This window comes from Eleginops maclovinus, chromosome 1 (assembly GCF_036324505.1).
Source record: "Eleginops maclovinus isolate JMC-PN-2008 ecotype Puerto Natales chromosome 1, JC_Emac_rtc_rv5, whole genome shotgun sequence".
Lineage (NCBI taxonomy): Eukaryota > Metazoa > Chordata > Actinopteri > Perciformes > Eleginopidae > Eleginops > Eleginops maclovinus.
The window spans coordinates 13,378,710-13,399,302 of record NC_086349.1 but is presented as its reverse complement, the minus strand read 5'-3'; the positions used below and the strand labels follow the sequence as shown (position 1 = coordinate 13,399,302).

General features: G+C 43.3%; 1 protein-coding gene across 3 annotated transcripts in view; it reads left to right on the top strand.

The window, feature by feature from the left end:
* The window catches only part of rerea (arginine-glutamic acid dipeptide (RE) repeats a), a 119,915-nt gene that overhangs the window by 24,815 nt on the left and 74,507 nt on the right, over window positions 1-20,593 (top strand). Inside the window, exon 1 of one of the 3 annotated variants that reach the window (XM_063884205.1) lies at window positions 2,918-2,998. The exons of 1 other annotated variant lie outside the window; for it this stretch is intronic. The gene's annotated coding sequence lies outside the window, so the exon portion shown is untranslated. Of the gene's footprint in view, window positions 1-2,917; window positions 2,999-10,482; window positions 10,976-20,593 lie in introns of those variants that run through there. One more of the 3 variants, XM_063884194.1, reaches the window with a different exon arrangement.

Here is a 20,593-nt window from a genome sequence, read left to right as displayed (position 1 = left end):
TGCATTGCAATTCTTCTGGAGGAGGGGGTCTGCTTGCCAATAATGGCTATTTATGTTGGACTCTTGTAACAGTATGTTGTCTTTTATGAAAGCCCTTTTTGGAATCATTGCTCATAGCCCAACACTCTTGACACCCGCCTCTTATAGTGTGGAAATAAGATGCAGCCCAGGCTATGTTTGGATTCTTTATTTTATGTTGTGGAGGTGTTTGAAGTGGTTAGCATGAGCGAGGTCTTTTTAAATAGTGGCTCTTTTCTAGCGCTTTTGATAGGTACGTGGTGGACAGCCAGGGACGCTGACACACTGTGAGACGGACTGAAGTCATGAGAGTGTGGCTCTTGTCTTTGATGTAAAAAAACTAGTCAAAAAAGCCTTACAATTAAGATGCTAAAACTAGGGAGGTTTTTTCCTTATTTTTTGCTTAAATTCCCTATTGAATTTTAGTTTGCTGTTCTTCAACTAACTGTTTAATCTACTAGCCTAATTGTTGAAGTTTTGAAATGTAACATAAAGCCTCCCAATAATAATCCTTAGCAGGCCTGCCATAGTTACAACTACAAATAAAAATGTCAACATTTATCCATTCACTTTGGCATCCCTTGTCATTTCCTTCAACATTAAGCCTGGTTTAAATGTCAAAGTGACCAGGTGACAAGTAAATATTTGTCACCTGGTTTTCAAAAATAAAACAGTGGCTTTTTTTGACAGGCATGTGGTGGACAGCCAGGGACGCTGACACTGAGACGGACTAAAGTCATGAGAGTGTGGCGCTTGTCTTTGATGTCAGTCAGGCTTCCAGAGGACTGTGGTGGCCGTGGGGGGAGATTGAGGTTTCAGCGCGGGATTTGGGGATTGTCATGTCAGAAAGGTCTCGCCGGGGCTGAGTGTGTGAGACTGCATATCTGCATACTAAGACCCCGAGACCAGGCAGCTCAAGAATGAAAAGGCCATTTTGTCTTTGGCATCATCCACATCACCTCGTGGCGCTCGCATAAAGTACCCCTCAAATCTCCGAGCGTGGAAGCGATCCTGCTCTCACATGAGCACACGTTCTAGAATATAGGGATGGACATTTCTAGGTCTGTTGTGCTGTTGAGACTACTGGAAGAGACTGGATGTAAAGGCAGTTTGTTAAAGGAATGATGTTTTGTGCTATTTTCATACCACTTCTAGGCCAAAATATGAGCAGATTAAAAATGAAGATGGGTTAGTCACAGCCTGATTTGTGTGTGTGTGTGTGTGTGTGTGTGTGTGTGTGTGTGTGTGCTTGTTGGCCACATTGTCTGTCCCCATGGGATTTCAAAATCAATGTGTGCTACTCATACTCAGATCTAATCCTCAGATTTACTGCCATTTAATCTGTGGTTATGGCAGGGCTGTGATGGCTCTAATGCCATCAAACAGATGTCCCTGCTTAGCCACCCAGGTTAGGCTGCACCTGGTGACACCACGGAGCCCTGACACCCGCTGGCCCTCTGCACGGTGCATATTCTCCTCAGGTGGCTACTGCTGTACGGAAACATGCATTAAAGTGTTCCGGTGCATCTAAAAGAAAATCAAACGGTAGTGTTTACATCCAACACTGATGACCCTCAAATCCTCTCTGGTCGACTTTGATCATGGCGTGATTATAAATGTTATGTGCTTATCTGTGCTATTTTTGACCGTTTACTCGGCTCACTGGGCTGTTCAACAGTGCTGAGATATTCTCTACACACCTAGTCGTATTTTCAAATTCAATACACCGTTTTAGCTCGAAATGCAGGCTGAAATATTGCATCAAGACTAAAGAATGAATAATAATCTGGTAAATATTGAGAATGTGGTCTTGTTTTACCATCAAGAGATCATTTGTTAGAAATAAGCCACAACTTAAAATATCTAGTGCACAATCCTACTAATCATCTTCCAGTGCTCACTGTTCATTAGTCGCTCATAGTTTCATCTGGTCTGTGAAATGTCATTAATTTCTCATCTCATAATACACGGAGATACATTTAATGACTTATGGACTATATTATATATCACTCTAAACCACATCGACAATTTCCCCTAAATTATCCTCATCCTTCATTTTGGTTTTGTAAGTAACCCCAAACGATGCAAACCATTGTGTCGCATGAATAGACTTAAATTATTGATGGATGATCATTGACTATATTTAACAGTTTTTCATGAAAACGACTCAATTGTACTAAAAAAAAAACCAGGATAAACCTCCATCAATGAATTGGTATTGTTACACCTTGAACACGTAGACACATCCCTTGTCTCTGCAGTGTTAAAAATGCTAGCAATGAAATGCAATACAGTAGATTGATGGCGTGCGTGTGTGTGTGTGTGTAGCATTTCCGGCTGTTAAAGAGAGTAAATGCAGGGGATCTCTCGGTGTGCGGATGCTGAATGTGAAATGTCAATGTTATTGAACAGGTGCTGCGAGGCAGAGCTGTGATGTTTTTATTTCCAAGCTCTTGTCAAGCAAGGCAGAGAAGAGAGGGCTCGTGGGATAATGGGGAGGTTCAGGGGTGGTGGGGGGGGACTGTGTGTGTGTGTGTGTGTGTGTGTGTGTGTGTTTAACAGTGTGTAGCAGCAGGTATGAGTGCATAAATCTGTGTGTATCAAAAGAGGTTTATTGAGAAGAGGGAAATGAATACTGGGTTAGAATAAACGCTCACTATCTGCTAAAAGAAAAATGATAACTGCACTGTGAGGGGGGGGGGGTTATTATTTTTTATGCAGCTTCTTTCCGTGGCTGCGTTCTCCGTGTGTTTCGACACGATGCCAAATATGGCTGCCGTCTTCATTCCTGCATACACCTCTACTGTGGAGCTGTTATCACCTCGTTTGTTCCATTTGCACATCATTCATGTTTTTTTTTCCCCCTGTCCTCTGTGTGTGTCTGTTCCTCCCCCTTCAGTTTTTCTCTTGCAGACTGTCGTTGTGTCAATACTTGTTGAGAGGCAGTGTGGCAGAGAGCTAGGAGGTGAATGCAGTCAAGGTTAGTCAACAATGCTTTGTGACACTGGAGCGCTGACTAACACAGCGTTTTTCCCCCTCTGCTCTAACCCCCCCTCTCCTTTCCTCCAAAATGTTTTTATTCCTGCCCCACCCAGCGGGCCTTGATCACGTTCTCTACCTGCCCTTGGTGCTCTCATCCTCACCCCTTACTGTGCTACATCTTCTTCACTGTCTTCCTCCTCCCCCCTCGCAGCCATCTTCCCCTCTCCTTTGTGTTCCAGTAGAAGGAACAGCTCAAGCCTGTCAGCACTTATTTATCCTTCAACTGCTAACTCATGCTAACCTGTGTCCCTATGTTTTAGCATTACCTAAAATGCACCCCTTTGCAACCTGTCTTCTGCACCATTATACCTTTTGAGCTGCCAATCTTCTATAGTTCTACCAATCGTTTCTCCAAACAGTTTCACTCGTGATTCTGCATTGCACTTAATTTAATTCCAATGAATGCATGTGAAAATGTGATTACCATTTTTGCCATTTCCACTTCAGCCTTTAAAAAAAAAAGAAGAGTTGCAAGAGGGAGCGCCTATCTGACCGTCCAGAACAGCGGAAGAGAATACAGTCACGTTATGGAGGGAGGGGGGGGGGGGCTGCAGTTCAAAGCCGACTAGCAGGTTACTTAATGAGTTCGGTAATTGGCTTGCTGTGGCCTCCGCGCATCCCTGCCCTCCTGCTGCTGATGTGTGCAGGAACAGAGTGCTACTGCTTGCACTCCCTCGCTCGCTCAGTCTTTGCTGCCTTCACGCTACCCATCCATCTTTACTCAATCCATCCCTCTGACTTGTGGAGCAAATGCACCAAGCCTCCTCTGTCTGTTCCCCACTGTTCATATTATATAGACAGTTAGCAGGCCGCATGTTGTTAGGTTTCCACCTAGCTCAATGTCTCCCACTTGTACGCTGTCTTTAACACCCACCCTCACTTCTTCCTATCACACACACACACACACACACACACACACAGACACACAGACATATCTATAAGATGTAAGATGCTTCATGCATTATGCAGAGTATGTGCATCCAAACAAGCAATTTGCAGAATTTCCAGCTCACCACTTCTGATTAGTAATGCTGTGTCCAAAGCAGCATAATGACAAACACACTCCCATGCTCCAAACAATACAGAGAAAGAGCAGTGGACTTGCCAGGTAATCATAAATGACACCTAACATATTATTCTCAGATTTCCGCACATTATCTCCTAACCAGAGACATCAAAGGGACAGATATTCTTCTGCTCTCACTGCTGTTATAATAACGTACAATAGGGGGAAAATCTCTAAATCTCATTAACTTGCATATTAAATTATACTGATAATAGTGAGGGGGGGGGGGGGTTCAAAGGTTTTATTTGTCATATGCACAGCAGATGCAGCGTATATGTTGGCAATAAAAATCTTATATCCCAGGCTCCTCCAACAACTCAACATACATGGTGCAAATAAGATAAATTAAATAGTGCAAAAATATGACGAGAATAACTAGTGCAATAACGTAAGGTGCACTAACAATAAAGAGGTAAAGATGTGAAATATATACATCTGTAGAATAAATTGAAATTATTTAAATATGCTGTACAGTGATTTAAATACTTTACACTGTTGTGTGAGGAGGTATAGACAGATGCATATATTATGTATAAACAGATATTTATGGCAGATATGTATAATATATAGGTATGTGTGCTATAAACAGATGTGTGTGTGGCCACGCAGTCGTGTGTGAACAGGGAGTAGAGGAGAGGGCTGAGCACACAACCCTGAGGGGCTCCGGTGTTGAGGGTCAAGGTGGAGGATGTGATGTTCCCCATCCGCACTGCCTGGGATCTGCCCGTTAGGAAGCTCAGGATCCAGTCACACATGGTGCTGTTGAGCCCGAGGTCCCTGAGCTTAATGAATCAATGCCTTTCAAGGTTTATCTGTAATTTAAAGAGGTATAGTTTTTACTGTGGATTGTTTATTGCTTTGTTTGTTCATAACAAGCCTCTAGATTTTGTGCCTCCGGGGATCTGCACTCGTGAGGCTAACCTAATATATATTCTGTCTAATGAGCAAGCTTCCGAACTTCCTACTATTCCCATTCATTTCTATTTTGTACCTTTAAAATCCCATAAATAAAGCTTGCATGCATTAGCAAATGTATCCATCTCCAGTTGGCTGCTGCTAAGCTTTTTATCTACTCCCACAGTTGAGCGGTTGATTCTGAGCGCTGCAGGGGTGAGAAGGCCATAGCACAGCTAAGTGGCTCCTCTTGACCTCAGCACTGATCTCCCAACTGTCTGCTCCGACTGCACACAGACACATTTTACAATTTTGCTCTGACAAAAACAGTAATCTCACAACACAGCCTCACCACCCTGTCCGTGTGCTGTCTCTGTGAATCCTTTTTCTCACCGAGCCAAGCAGCGACATGCCGACCGAAAACTCCTCTGCTATTATTCATGCTAAATTGGGAGAAGAAAAAAAAATAATGAAAGCGAGGAAGGCAAGATGTAAAAGTGCAAGATGTGAACAATTATCTTGAAGGACTTGAGACTGTTATCCCTCGGACGCATGCGCTTGTTCTTGTTATCAGTATCTATCTGTAAACTAGATGGCTAAATCATTAGCTTACAAACTGAGAGCAGCCAAGTGTGACTAGAGGAGAGTAATTGATTTCTGAATGAGCATTGGTACTGGATGGGGGGGGAGGGGGGGGAATACAGCTTAGTGGCCCATTGCACCATATTGAGCATCTTAATATGCTTGTCATGAATTATAGTGTAGGACGTTTTTGTTTTGCACATTATGAGCCTCTGATGCTCCACCACCCCCCTTTAGCAGTCAAAGCACACCCCTGCACCTCCACACACTCTCCATAGGGTGGCAGTGTATGGAGGTGAGACAGCCATGTGCTTTGTGTGAAATGGAGCAGTCACTGGCTATTTGAGCAGATTAGCTTGGAGACAGTAACCACACAGGAATCACACACCCCAACCGCCACTCTCTCTTTTGCTTTCATAATCACAAACCCCCCCCCCCCTTGCTGCCTCCTGATGACTTTCAAACACAGTTTCACCCTGCTGGAATAGGATTTTACTAACTGTTTCCAGAGTTAAGCATCAGACACATGTACTGTTTGTTTATCTTGCTGCGTCTTTGTTCACAAAAGGATTTGCCTGAAATGTAAACTTCCTCTTTTCGCCACAGCCTGCACTCTGTCTCTCTGTGGCCTTCTTGGAAATACAGTCTCATTCCTCAGTGTCTGTTCTCGTGCAGCCACGGCTGAACTGCTCTTTTATTCAGATGAATGAGGCCCTGTTTAGCCTGGAGAATGACACAGACATATAAAGTCCATGTGAGAGCTTGAAGAATGTGGAAAATCAGGGGCTTGTTGAAATAGAATCTAAGTTATTACACGTGTGCTTTTGTTTGTGATTGTTTTCACTTTTTATGTGTGCTAGTTTATTGCCAAACAGAGTATTTTATTCTGGTTCATTAGCATTTCACACGCTATCCATCTACTAACTTCGCTTCATTCCTCATTTCAGCAAGCTGAGATTTAAGGGAAACTGGTGTCAATGTAAGCCCACATTAACTGCAGTTGGTTGTCTGCTCCTATTTATCAAAGTCTGCTAATGAGTTGTCAGGTTTTTATGTATTTCTTAAAGTTAAAAATGCTTTTATTCTTCTACTGAGCATTTCTCTGCCAGGTGGCTACAACCTCCATCTGGAATAAGGTTTACTTACATTCATATTATTTAATATGCAATAGTTTTTACCAAATGGCTGCTGCGAGCAAGTTTCCCTCTCTCGAGTAGCTCGTGTAGCTTGGCAAAGAGATTAGACCTATGTAGCCTACAAGTGTCTTGGTTTTCAGAGTTGTGCGAGGCTGCCAAATGTGACTGTGAATAGCTATGTAAACAAGATAGCTACGTGAGGCTAGACCTTGCTCTGATTGCCTGAAGCGGAATACCATTCCTCGGCTTCTTTCACATTTTTACAACTGTGTTAATGATCGCTTTTAAAAGGCTTGCTAGGTAGCAGGTTAATTACTAGCTATGTGCTTGGATTGTCTCCAGAGAACATCTTGATTTTCAGTGATAGTTTTGTTACCACAATAGGGTTGTTTGCTTGTTTAGAAACAGTGTAATCTCTATGTTACTGTAGAGAGCTACTATTTTTAGCTAAAGCAATAGTACTTGAATGTTAATATCCACATGCATGTAGTTAACCATATTTAGTCATATAATTTCCTTGAGTTACTTTGTTGGGAGATTGGAGAGGATTGTTTTATTGCTTCCCCTCCCCTCAGGCCCCTCCAGGCAAAGTCTGTGTTTTAATTAGTCGTGTAGGACCTTATTTTCCCATTGGGTTCCCCAAACTTGTAAAGTGCTCTATTAAGAATCCTTGAAGGCTAAAAGGGGCAATGAATGATTTGAAGTCAGCCTTTTTTTGCTTGCCTGCCAGCAGTGAAGAGGGAGGCCTATCAGCACTTGCTGCAGTATGAGGAACAGTAACTTGAAGCAGCAGTCACACTGAGTCTTTGTTCTTTATGGATTTAGTACGTGTGGCGAAGAGAGAGTCGCAGCTTTAAAGCCCCATCTGGAAATGCACTGTTCAAGTTTTAATATGAGAAGAGCAGCTTCTGTAGATAATACCTGCCTGAGAATGGTAAAATTGTCTCAGGGTCCAATCTAGCACACAACGTTTTTTCCTCCTTGTATTATGTTTTGGCAGCAGGGAAGTTAGCTTGTTACACTGTAGAGATTTAGTCATGTGTTAAAGTCAAGCCTCTGAAATACACCCCCACCACCGCCACAACCTACCCCTCCTTTTTGGTTTACAAGTCTGTTTTCTTCTCTCAATCCCTTTTTCCTTCAACTTGTCTGCTCATCCCTGGTGAATGTATTAAATGAAGTTACTAGATATGAGTGCTTAAGAGGCCAGTGCCTCTGAGGCTTGCCAAGTCTCTCACAGGCTTGGCTAAGTCATCCATGTCGCTTTTTTTTTGTTGTTTCAGCTACTGGCTGAATTACTTGTATCGCCAAGCACTTTCCCTCTGTCTCTTTCTCGCTTGCTCTCTGCTTGTAGCCTTTGAGTGGCTTGCTTTTCTACACTGTGGAGAAATCAGGCTAAAGCAAACAGTTGTGTCAGCCACAGCTTTTGTTAAGTATTCATTTTTAATGAGCGTAAGTGGCTACAGAATCCTATAAACCGTAAGTGGAGTAGTCAGCCAGGGGAAGGGGGAGGGGGTCATGTTGGCCTTTGATTCAGTGGCTGTCTTGCAGTCTTTTTGTTTAGTAACACATGTACTAATTACATTTGATGTGGATGAAGAAAACATATTTCAAAATGATAGTTTATGTTGCTTTATTGTGTCTCCCTCATTCTGGTTTTGGTTCACTTTTTACAACAAATTCTCTTTTAATAATCTTATAGACAAAGAATGTTTTGGAAAAGTATAATTTCTCTTCCCCCAAGCAGTTTACATGTTCTGTTAGATTTAATTTCCTCTGAATTAAAAAGACGCACCAAATAAACTAGTTTTTGTTCTGCTGGGATCGAAGGCACTGTAGCTGTAGGAAGGGGTGCTCAAGGGAAAAGGTATTGTGATGGGCCAGTTGAATGCTGAACAGAATTGAATAGACACAGTCAGCTTCCCAGATACATGCTTAGGCCTGTAGAATGTGGAGTGCTTTGCTTGTAACTGCACCGGTTGTCTCCTTTCATTATCGGTTAATGGTGCCCAACTTGACAGAGCCATGTGATAAACAGAGGAGCTGTGAAATCCTGGAGGTGGAGTTCTCGTCTGCCTGATAATGGGATCTCATCTGCCAGGGAGGGGAGCCTGCCCCGCCAGCCAATCCAGCTTTGCTCTACTCTGCCTTCAGAGAGGATTCACTGCACTCACCCTTCATTGCTGTCTTGGCCCAACTTAAGCCTCAGAAACCTACTGAAAATGTTGCCTGGTTAATTCTTGCGTTACACATAATAGAATAATTTTTAAAGCTGGAAATAACCCAAAAAGGAGTGACATGCTCCTTATCAATGCAGGATCCTCTAGATTTGTGTGACTCAGTAAAGGAGGCAGACTGTGTGTAAATGTCATAAACATTGACCTTGTGAAATGTATACATACTGTGATAAGGGAGGAGCTGTGGTTCCTGTGGTGTTAGGTTACTATATGGAGGGGGAGATCGACTGCTCAGGACAGTCGCCTCAGGAGCTGGAAAAGGTTTTAGCAGCACTTTGTTGCACACCCCCACTCTCAAAGCAAAGACGACCAACATGGATTGTAGCACAATGAAAGACCCCCTGCACACCACCCTCAACTCAATTGCTATTGATCCCTGCTGCCTGCCGCTCCTGCTGCCAGTGTTTGGCTTTAGTGCAAAAAGAACCCAGTGCTCAACTATTTGCTTTAGTTAATTGGATTTTTGACAGTGATCCAATATCATGTTTAAGACAATGAAAATGTGTCAAGCTACTCGGGGAAAATGGAAATGATCCTATTCATTTACAACTTAATGCAGTCCATCGTTGTTTTCACTTCTCCTGTGTGATTGAGATTGACAGATTCCAGTTACAAAGAAAGACACATTGTAATGTATATTTTCTACCTCAAATCAACACCAAATGAATACTGAGTCTTTGGAAAATTACCAGTATCACATTTGATGTGATGTGCATTGCTAGCCGTTAAAATCGGCCTCTCAAATATTGCTAATGGACTATTCACATTATCATCCCTGCTTGTTTCTGCCTTTTTAATGGGTGGGGTGACTAATTAATTCATTATCCAAAAATGCAAATGAGCTCCAGAAGCCTGAGCTGCTTTCAGTCTCTTTCCTCTCGTGTATTTTCCGGCAGATGCGTCTGGTTACTAATGTTTTCAGATATAAATCAGCAACCTGTGTTTAAGATCATCATTTCATGTGTTTATTTATCGTTCATTAAAACGTGTCATTTCTTTGTGGCATTGTGCAGAGAGAACCGAGAGAGAGAGAGAAAACATGTAGTGTGTTATTAAGCCATTATTAACAAGGCACTACTACTAGCTTTCATGGCTTTTCATTGTCTCCCTTAGTGTTTTAGTCACATTCCCATAAGCGTTACCATTGATCGGTTGATAGGTCGGGCCACTTTGGCTGCCGTGCATCTCGCTTCCTGATGCATTTGCAAACACACACACAGAAGCGTTTCCCTAAGGGGCTGCCATCAATCAACAGCCCCATTGGCGCCCCCCCCCCCCCCCCCATAACCAACACCACCCCTTTGTCCCTGACGATCATTTGAATCCAGTCCATGTTTTTGTTTCGCTCGGTTCTCTGTTTTTGAGTGTGGTTGGGGTAATTCTCCTTCACTAGTGTCTGGATAAAGAAAGACTAGGTCAGCCATGTGGATGCGTCTGTTGAACAGCTGAAGAGGAGGAGGAGGGGAGGAAGAGGGGGGTTTAACAGAGACTGAGGGAGCGATAGGGAGAGCGTGGAGAGTGTGTGTGCATAGGAAAGAGAGAGAGAGAGAGAAGAGGGGGGAGAGGGAGAGAGCGCGTGTGTGGAAAAAGGAAGCGGAGCCTGTAAACGGCGCTGGTTTCCTACCCCTCGAAACAACTCACGGCGCTGTGTTACTTTTCATGTGGACACTATCATCGACAGCAACAACAACACGGCCAAAGGGAATAGCAGCAGTACCGAGAGGGGAACCAGCTATAGTGCCTTTACTCGGCCATTTCGGACGCGAACAGTAAATCAGTAAAGTGAAACCGTCTTTTGTTGAAGCAAGTGCTCGCCTGAGCCCCTCCGTGCGGACATCGGGTTTAAAAGGAGAAAAAAAGTGTCCGTGTTCGCCTCGTTTCGTACCGGTTCTTGGATGTGGCCCAGCTGGCTTAAGTTCGGTGGGTCATCTTGGGCTAGGATCGCATTTTGAACTATTTTGCAGCAGTCTCTGGGACTCCAAGAATCACCAGACTGGCGGGTGAGTAGTTGAATACAAAAAAAAGATTGCAGGACGGTTGTGGTTCGAGGAGGATGAGGGGGGGGGGGGCAGACAGGGAGCGCAATGTGTGGGTGATAACTAAACGGATTTTTTGAATATTGTAATGAATAAAGCCGGGTAGCACTTAGAGTGTGAGCTAGAAGTGTCTTAATTGTGTTTATACCAGGAGTAGGAAGCGTGTGTGACCTCGAGTCAAATGTTTCTGAGTGCTCCGGCGAGCTGAAAGTTGGCTGCATTGTTGTAAAACTTGGCTCTCTCTGGACTGTGAAGCAGACCCTCAGGCAACCTCCACGACCTGGCCAGCCTGTAAACAGGGCTTCTGCAGCGAATTGTTTTTTTAAAAGCTGAATATGAGGTAAACAAACGAGAGCTTGAAAAACAACATTGCTGGCCAGGAAATATACACACACAAAACACTACTTAGGTTTGTGTATTCAATCAGAAAACTTTTAGGAGAGAAAAAGTAGCACTTTGACAGGGAAAGCTGTTGAAATGGATCTTGATGAGTCAGTGGCACATCCATTTTTGATGGGTGGGATTTCCCCAAGTTTCACATAAAAATAATTGGCTGTTGGATTTACAGCCTTGCTGGTGTCATAAATTGATTATTGGACTGTACTAATGGAAAGAAGTTGGGTGCTTTTGAAAGAAGGATAGGGGACGGTGTGCAAAAAGACCGGCTGAACCAGCAAACTGTTGAAGGACCACCAAATTAACTTGACTTCCCCCCTTCAGCCCCCCAGAGGCTATGAACTCTGGCCCAAGCACATGCAGCTCTCACTGTGGGGGGGTGAGGGGGGAGATCTGGGCCTGTTGTTGAAAAGAGCAAGGGGGGCTGGTGTGTGTGTGTTTAGGAGGGGGAAGATTAGGATTTGAAAGCAGACTACAGTTATTTGTCTGAAAGGCAGCTTATCTAATGTTTTCCAGTTATAGTAGAAGGGGGGAGGAGGGCTTGTTTACTTAAATCACTGTAAAATTGGTCATAGTAAGTCTTCATGTGACTCCAGTCAGAAGCTGAATCCACAGGCTATGTGGCCACATAAGCACAAAGAAAGCTTCAGCCCTGAAACAAGATACAAATCCAGGATGAGGGGAGGGAGAGGGGGGCATTGATTGCTTCAATCTCCGCCATATAAAAACAATCCCTTCCTGAAATCCTCCCCCTGCTGCTGCATTTTTCACCGAGCTATTACGTGGACTCAGATGTTGCATTGCTAATTGTGAGGAGCTAATCTTCATCATGCTTAGCTTCCTGTGGCATTTTATTTGTCCCCTTGCTAGCTGCGAAGTGACCTCTAGCTTAATGATTTAGATGTGATTAATCCACTTGAGTGGGACGTCACTGCATGGGCTAATGTATGGCCCAAGCACTGCAGATAGTGTATCATTGCTGGACACATAAAGGGCATTCACTAACATTTGAGGCTCATTCAGTTTTAAAAGTCATGTGAATATGAGACATAATGTAAGAAACGTGGTGCAATAATAGTAAAAAAGTTAATGGTTGTTTGTTAGCGGTCCAGTAACTCACTATGCTGAACTGCCTGCTTGTTCTTTCCTAATCTAAAAAGTAAGCGTTGCAAATTATGTTTATTTTTTAATATATGTTGTTTTTAAGGTGATGTTTCTTGTCTTGTTTTGTTTGGGGCAGCCAGAATTGGATGACAATATGATGACATAAACACGTTTTTTCCCGCATTAAAGTCATATAGGTGACACTGAGGCCTTTTTTCTGGTTGGTTGGTGGTCACTAACTTGAGGGGTAGCCAGTAGTCGGACTCAAATCAATTTGGTTGTGTAGATTTACTATCATGTGGGAAAACTTGCACAGCTATCTTTCTGAACACATTTAGAAATGCTATTTTCCTCACTCCCCCAGAGGTTAGGATAGCTATTTTGTTTCTCTTCTTGTGGAGTCTATGACAGAGGAAGTGGTCCGACCTCTTAATGGAGTTGTACACAAGAGCCCGAGTTATGCAGTGTGGGATTTGTATGGGAAGAGAGCACTGAGGGTTTCACGGTTAGACTCCTATCAGATGAGAATATGGCAGTCTTAATCTTAATTATCTACACACTACCATACAACTGTCGGTATCATTTCACATCCTTTCTATTTGCACTGCTTTATACTGGTATTTGAAGGAAATGAAATCTGATGTGCAATTTGATCTTTGTCTGAATCTGCAATCTGCGTTGTTGATTCATGTTAACCAAAGGGAATCATAGTGGCAGTGTGAGTCACCCCCCTTCATAAACACAAGTCTTACTGCTGACAAGGTACAGAGATCTAGTAAACATTCAGCTCACATACAGGCGTGTGTATGAGTGTCACCTCTGAGGAGTCTGAGGGGCGATATCCGGATCAAAGAGGCTGTTTCCGACCATACAGAGAGAGATGCTTCATAGAGCGGGGCTGTAACGGCTGTCTAGCTCCTCAGAGGCAGCTGAATGTTTGACAGGGCATTGGAAAAACGTTATTTAATCTGCTCGCATGATGGCCCTCACTGGGATTGCACCATGCGGTGTGTCTGCCCCCTTTTTTCCTCCCTGTGTCAGGATGATGGCAGCTGGTAGAAAAACCTTCAGGTTGTCTGTGTGTTGTTGTTTTAACGGCATGATGTAATGCATTAGGAATCACCGAAATTATAATTGATGCAATGTTGGCAGGCCTCTAATTGTCTTTCTAATGAGTACGTCTGATGGGGTCTTGATATCTTTTCCATTGGGGTAAACTCCACTATCCACTAACTCCACTGTAGGCCATTGTAATTACAAAGAAACAACTCCGGTGTTATTATATTAAGCCACATAAATGAAGACAGGTGTGATGTTTGATCCTTTTCACACATACTGTTTATTAGATGCTAATAAAATAAATACAGGTACATTACAACATTAGCTTTTTGTGATGGAGGTGTGGACTAACTGCATACATCTCTGCCACATAAAAGATACGACTCACAGTTACTGTATTGTTGGGGTCAAAAGTGGGAGGCACTTCTGACCCCAACAATACAGAAATGCAAGAGCCGCCTTGTCACATAGCTCGGCGGAAAATCAATGAGAAGTCATGGCCTCCCTTACCATTGTTGGTATTCCCATCCCCCTACAGGGAAGCAGACTCATGGTTTTGACGAACGATGAATAATCTCTTTGGGTCTGATTCTTCAGACGGGTTTCATTTCTAAATGGAATAAGCCATCTCCCCACTTCCTGACCTATTGTCCTACCAGACAGTGGTTCAGCGGTGACGCATTTAGAATATGTTAGCCCCTGATTGACATAGTACATATGAAGCAGTGGTAGCACTGCTAAGAGGCAGTACCCTCTGGTGGGTGCCTACTGAAATACAGAGTGATGAAAGACTGGAGAGGTGCTTTGATTGTTCATAGAAAATTCCATCTCATTTGTTTTGTGCACAGCGGAAGAGCTGATATCTTTAATTAACATAAACCTCGGGAGCCAACGATGAGTGAGAAATTGGGATAATTGAAAATAGGCCCAGTCTCTTTCTCCCCCCCTACTCTCTGTCTGTACATCCTTAAAGCAGCTGAGCCCATCGGAGGGCACTTTCACACATGTTAAGTGGGGGGACATCTGGCCTCGTTAATTCAGTGCATAGTCATAAAGTGGAATGGCGGTCCCCACAGGGCTGCCCGCTCTGAACACCGTCAGATAGAGCCTGTGCGTCCTCACTGCCTCCTCTTCCTCCCTGTTGACTGTCCCTCTGACATCAGCTCTGACACCTCAACAAGAACATCCTCACAATCCGACTGTGATGTTTTAACACGGAAGCCAATGTCAGAGGCAGATAAAACGACAGTACATAAAGTTTCATGTGCCAGAAAAGAAAATTGGTTATTCTGCAATGTCTGTAATGTGTGGTTTTACTGATCAAATTTAGTGCAACAGAGAAAAAAATACGCTCTTTGGGATTTTTGCAATCACCTACGCTACAACAGATTGTTCCCCCTTCCCCGCTATGGTCATCAGTAGCCTGTGTCATTGAGGTGTATGTGTTATGATGCTGTCATAATCTATACACCAGTATCCACCTTACCTCCCTACATCCTCAGCAATGGCAGCAGAAAATCGAGTGACAGCAGCAAGGAAGCATTCACGCTGCACATTCACATCTATTTTAGCAAGTAAACATTTAATGTGTTTAAATGTATCACAGCTTTATTTATGCATAGAATCTGCTGTTAAGTCTGAATTATACATAAGCCAATGAATAATGCATCAGTGCCATTCCTTAATGATTACTTGCCAGGCATCGAATGGTAATATTTGCTGATAAATCTCCCCATTGATCTAGCTTGTGTTTAACCAGGCTTGTAGAGATGATGTTTCCCCATTTTGTGTTCAGGGAGGGGTTTTTGTGGAGGATGTAATCAAAAGCAAAAGCAAGATAATTGTTTTTTTTGTATTTAAATAAGCTGTCTTATAAAAATGACAAATGAGCCCCAAGGAATTAAAACAAAATGGATACAATTTGAGCACATAGTACTTAGTAATGTAGTTCTCAATTTGCCCATTTTCTCTGATATCTCAGCACGGTTGGTGTGTTTACACGCTGGCTGCTCTAAGGATGAGTTATTTATCCTTGGACCTCGACAGATCAATGTCCAATTACAGTTCTGTCTTTGTTGGCTTGTAGCCCTTATACGACAGAGTATGTTTGTTGAAAGTACAGACAGTCTAGACAATGTCTGGTGAATTCGTAGTTTAGCCCTTACTTGGTAAATGTTTTCTTTTGATACCACGTCTTTTATTAGCACTAGTCAGAAGATAGGACACATAACCGGCACATTATCTGTATAATGGTCTAAGCCTTGAAGCACAGCCCGTTACTGTGTAGATATATTGCTTGTCCACGCAATGAGCAAATATTGACTTGTTGTCACTCAATCATTTGATTAGTTTTGCGAGTGATTCTGCTTTTCATTTGTCACCGTGGCAACGTAAATGGGAAAACACAGCAACGGCCTCTTTCTATTCGGTAATGAAGCACTCGAGCGTTGCAGACTATCACATCTGGAAAACCTCTCTCTAAGCAGGAATGAATGTCTTTATCACTCACAGTGTATCATTGGCACTTGTCAGCTCAGCGAGGATCCACAAAAAGCCAACATTTGACAGCTTTCCCACTACAGAATGTGCAGCTGTGTGAGAAGGATGTACTCCAACAATTCCACTTTGATTTTACAGCTTAGTTGAGTGAGATTTATCCGTATATTTACAGTGTTGGCGAGTTACTCCATTTTCTTTTGTCTGTAATAAGAGCGGCTTACAGCAGTCTGCTGCTGTGTGAGCCAGGTCATAAAGAGAGCACCTTACATTTAACCCAGCTGGATTCATCAGTGGCCTTGTTCTTCCAAAAATAATGAGGTAGACAGTAAGGGCTGCCCCAGGCTGCATGTAGGGAGATGATCTCTCTGAACCGGCAAATCATTCCTGTTTTTTATGCTAAAAAGACAGCCTAATGACTATTCTTGATGTGTGTGAGTCCTTTAAATTAACTAGCTTTAATTCACAGAAAGATCTAATGGGCTTGATTGTCAAGCTGAGTCGAGGCAGTCAGTGAGAGACTGGGGCTCGGGCGGGGGTAGTGTAATTGTTTTTTCTGGCAGTAGTTCTCTCTGGAAGGGATGACTGCACAATCCAGATATGTAAACCAGAAGAAACTGAAAGGCAATATGCTGATACCTTGTCTGTTTCCTCTTGATCAACCTTGCCTTTTGAGATGAAATTCCTTAGCTTTGCCCAAACACTCTTTTGAATCTGCTCGACAGTAATGGTTGCTTTACAAACCTGTGTATGCTCAATTAGGCATTCCAAACATGTAAATCATATATGGAAAATGGAGATCATTAACTGTGACGGCGCTCCGTAAAACAAAGAGAGGCAGAGTTAAACACAACAGATGCTCAAAGGGTTTGAATCTGCTTATTGGAGCATGACACTTATTTAGTGCAGCGGAGAATCTCAATGCGCTCATTGTAGACAATGATGCTGTGCCTTGCCAATGCCCTGCCAGTCATCCGTCTCCAGAGGCATTTGCAATATTCATTTAATGTATTTTGCATTCATCAAATCCCCACATTTCTTTGTTTGCTCGAGTCTGGTGTCGTTTTTTCAGAATCATGTTGCTTGTTTGCCTGCACAAGACAGCTTGTAATGTTTATCAGGCTGTGGCAGAGTACACTTCCACCTCTTATGTTTCATAAATAACAAAGCCACTCAGCCCAGTAAAAGAGGAAGGTTGCTATGATAAAGTGAGCTGACTCTATTGGCCTGATAAAGATCAACTTAAGACCCACCAGGAAGCAGTTCAGTTTGCAAACACACGGTTTTCGGGGTTAGTGTTTGAGTCAGCGGCGGGGCAAGAATGGACATCTGTCTCCTAGTGATCTATAACGCCCACAATCCCTCCCACAGACGGTCGGCTTTGGCACTCAAGCAGTACACCGGTTGCTGTAGTACAACCAGCAGCCACCCACAACACTGGCTTATCGCACTAGCATAACAAACACGGGAATAACAAAGAGAATAGAAAGCAATAGGACACACTGCAACAGAGCACTTTAAGAGCGTCGCGCCATCATAACTCCACTTCAAAATGGAAGCCTTTGTTCTCAGATTGTTGGAGAGGACATCATAGCAAGGTAGCAGCACATCTTTTCATCCTCAAACACACTCACTCCCACTCTGTGTGCTGTCCGTGAAGGAGATCCTCCGCCTGATAGGGCTTCAGAGAAAGGGATTCCTCAGGGACGGTCGCTGAGAGATTTCTAGATCCCCCGCCATGCGCTGATTAAAGGAACACTTGTAGATACTCTTTTTTTAAAATAGGGTCTTTATTGTTGCAGTGGTGAAGACAGGTGGTGTACTGGACAGAAAAGCCCCAGATTTTAGATTTTTAAATGATTATCACCTTGGTATGATCGACAACTCTGCTAAGATAAATATTTAATGACAGGGTGGCTGAAATAGAGCTGTTACTGACTGCTGGTGAGAAATGGAGCTTCTATTTAGAGCCCATACTGTTCCATAAAGTCATGGCATTGGTAGACAGCCCAAGGTTATTAGTGTGGTATGAGAGTAGTGTGTGTTTGTGGTGCGTCTATGGGCTGCTGAAGAGTTCTCACTCACTTTTCTTGCTGCAGTGATATGAGCCAGAGAAATGCACTCAGTTTGTACCTGAGCATTCACTCATAAATCCTTGATGGATAACCGGAGTATGTGTGTGAGAAAGACAGCTAATGCACAACAGCGATTCTATTGAGGCGCACTTCACTTACTTAAACTATTTCCACAAGCGAAACCGCTGTAATTTTTGCCCTTCACTACCTTAGTTTCGCTCGGTTTCATATCACATGCTCCCTGCCCCCTGGGTTCTTGTTTGATGTCATTCATGTCATGCAAAATTGATTGCGACGGGTTGCATCGATGCTTGCTGCGATGAAGTTATCACAGTGTTAAGACAGATTTCCCTACATTGATTCTTCTCACCTCACACTTTCACACTGCAGTAAAAGTGCCTGCCTTGCTTGTAGATTTTTTTGGGCTGGGTTTATGATGTGAAGCCTACATTAAGACACAAATGTTACCGCACAGCTCATTTAAACACTGATCTTGGCTCCGCTTGATTCATCCTGTTTACTCATTACATGATAGCTATGGCGAAAGCAATTACTTTCAGCTTTCAAGTACCTTGCTTTTGGTCACACTGCGGCTCTTATTCATTTCACTGGAGCTCCCAAGGCTCCGTGGTTTCCAATCAGACCAGTGAGTGGCGTGCACTAACATCTTGCCTCTTTGTGTAGGAAATAGGTGGGTAAACACAGCATAGTCCTTGGAGCACTTCCCATCGCTGCTATTGGATTACCGGTTGCCTCTCTGGGTCTCATCTGCTCAGATGAGTGCCAAGATCAATGGAGCTCTTAGTGCAGAGCTAATTCGATCAGGAGTGGCTTTGCTACTGCTGATCAGAGATTATTTTTTTTATACGTGAAACAAAAACTTAATCAAGTCGAGCTCATGTCCGATAGCCTGTATTTTCAGCCACTCCAACTCCCATAGACATCAATTAGGAGCCATTTCATATTCATTATTGGATGGTTGCTTGCTGAGGAGAGGTGTGGAGATGGAAGTAGTGAACTGCTGCGTAAAGTGATCCAGCCAGTTTTGCTGAGTGTAGCAGGAATGCTTCCTTTTTTTCTCCAGCAGAACAACTAGTATCGTAAATAAGCGAAGAGCATGTTTTCAGAGAGATGAGGGGTGTCAGGCTTTGGCGTTGAGCGGAGACAAAAGGGTTGAAGGGCATATTGACCCTCTTGTTCTGGAAAGTGAAAAAGCAGACTCTCCGGTGCCCCTTGTTCCCCATTAATTATTGTTTGATGCAAATAACGGAGGGGGGGAGGGGGACATGTGAAACATAATTATTCATTGCAGCATTTCCCCTCGGTGAGCCTTGTTCCCCACCCTCCCCTTGTGCTCGGCGAGGAAGCTGCCAGAGCTGTCAGTTGAGTACAGCAGGCAAAGATGTCCCCTCAGCCTTTTAAGGAGGGGACAGGAGGGAGCAGGGTGAAGGGCGCCATTTGCCCGAGTGATATATGAGGAGAGACAGCAATATATGTGAGGAGCTGCTGAAAGAAAGATAGAAGGTCAAGGCACATTACACTCCAGCCATTTATTGGCTGAGCACATAGTCTGACCTGCACTGCAAATACAGTTGCTCGGCAGCGGCAGCAAATTTTTTGTTGTTTATATATGTATGTGTGTGCTTGTAAGTGTGCGTGTCAATGGCCTACACAGTTTAGATTGACACGTGTGTGTACACTTGGATGAATGCTGCACTGTAGTGAATATGCTCTCAGTGGCTTTTTATAAGCTTGCAGATGCAGTGGGAAGCTATTTTAACAAGGCTGGAGCTCCACAAAGGTGTCCTCCTAGGTTTCCACTCAGCGACTGGGATGGCAGAAGCACCAGAGGCTGATTTCCTATGCATGAGCGCAGCATATGGTGCGCTTAAACACAATGCAAACAGGGGATTAGTTAACAATTGTGTCTCATAACGTCGTGGTAATTGAGAGCAGTTACTCCAGCGCTATAAATGTATTTCTTCTTCGTTTTTATTACCTAATATTAACAAAAATGATTTATTTTATATCTTTTATATTTAAAAAGAGAGTGTTATTGCCATAGACAGGTCTAAGTTGTATTTTCATTGTTATTAATGGCCCGGTGATGAGAGGTGAAGTCGGAGAGGCTGCCATGGTCAAAGCCTAACATTAACATTCCTGGAATATCTGAGGCTTATTCACAGAAGCTCAGCCTCACAGCCGGCTGCGTTCACCTTCAGTTAAAAAAAAAAAAAAGGCACCAGGCTTTTAGTCAGGCCGAGCTACGTGGTGTCGGGCAGCATTTTTTAAGGTGCAACTTTTGTTACATAGAGAGCGATGCAAGGTGTAATCTGATATATTGCCGTTGGAATGTGATTGTAAAGATGAAAAAAATGAAGCTTGTGTTTGCTTAAGGCAAAGCACACTATCAGTCAGGGATCAAGTCTCCATTTCACACATGAACAGGCAG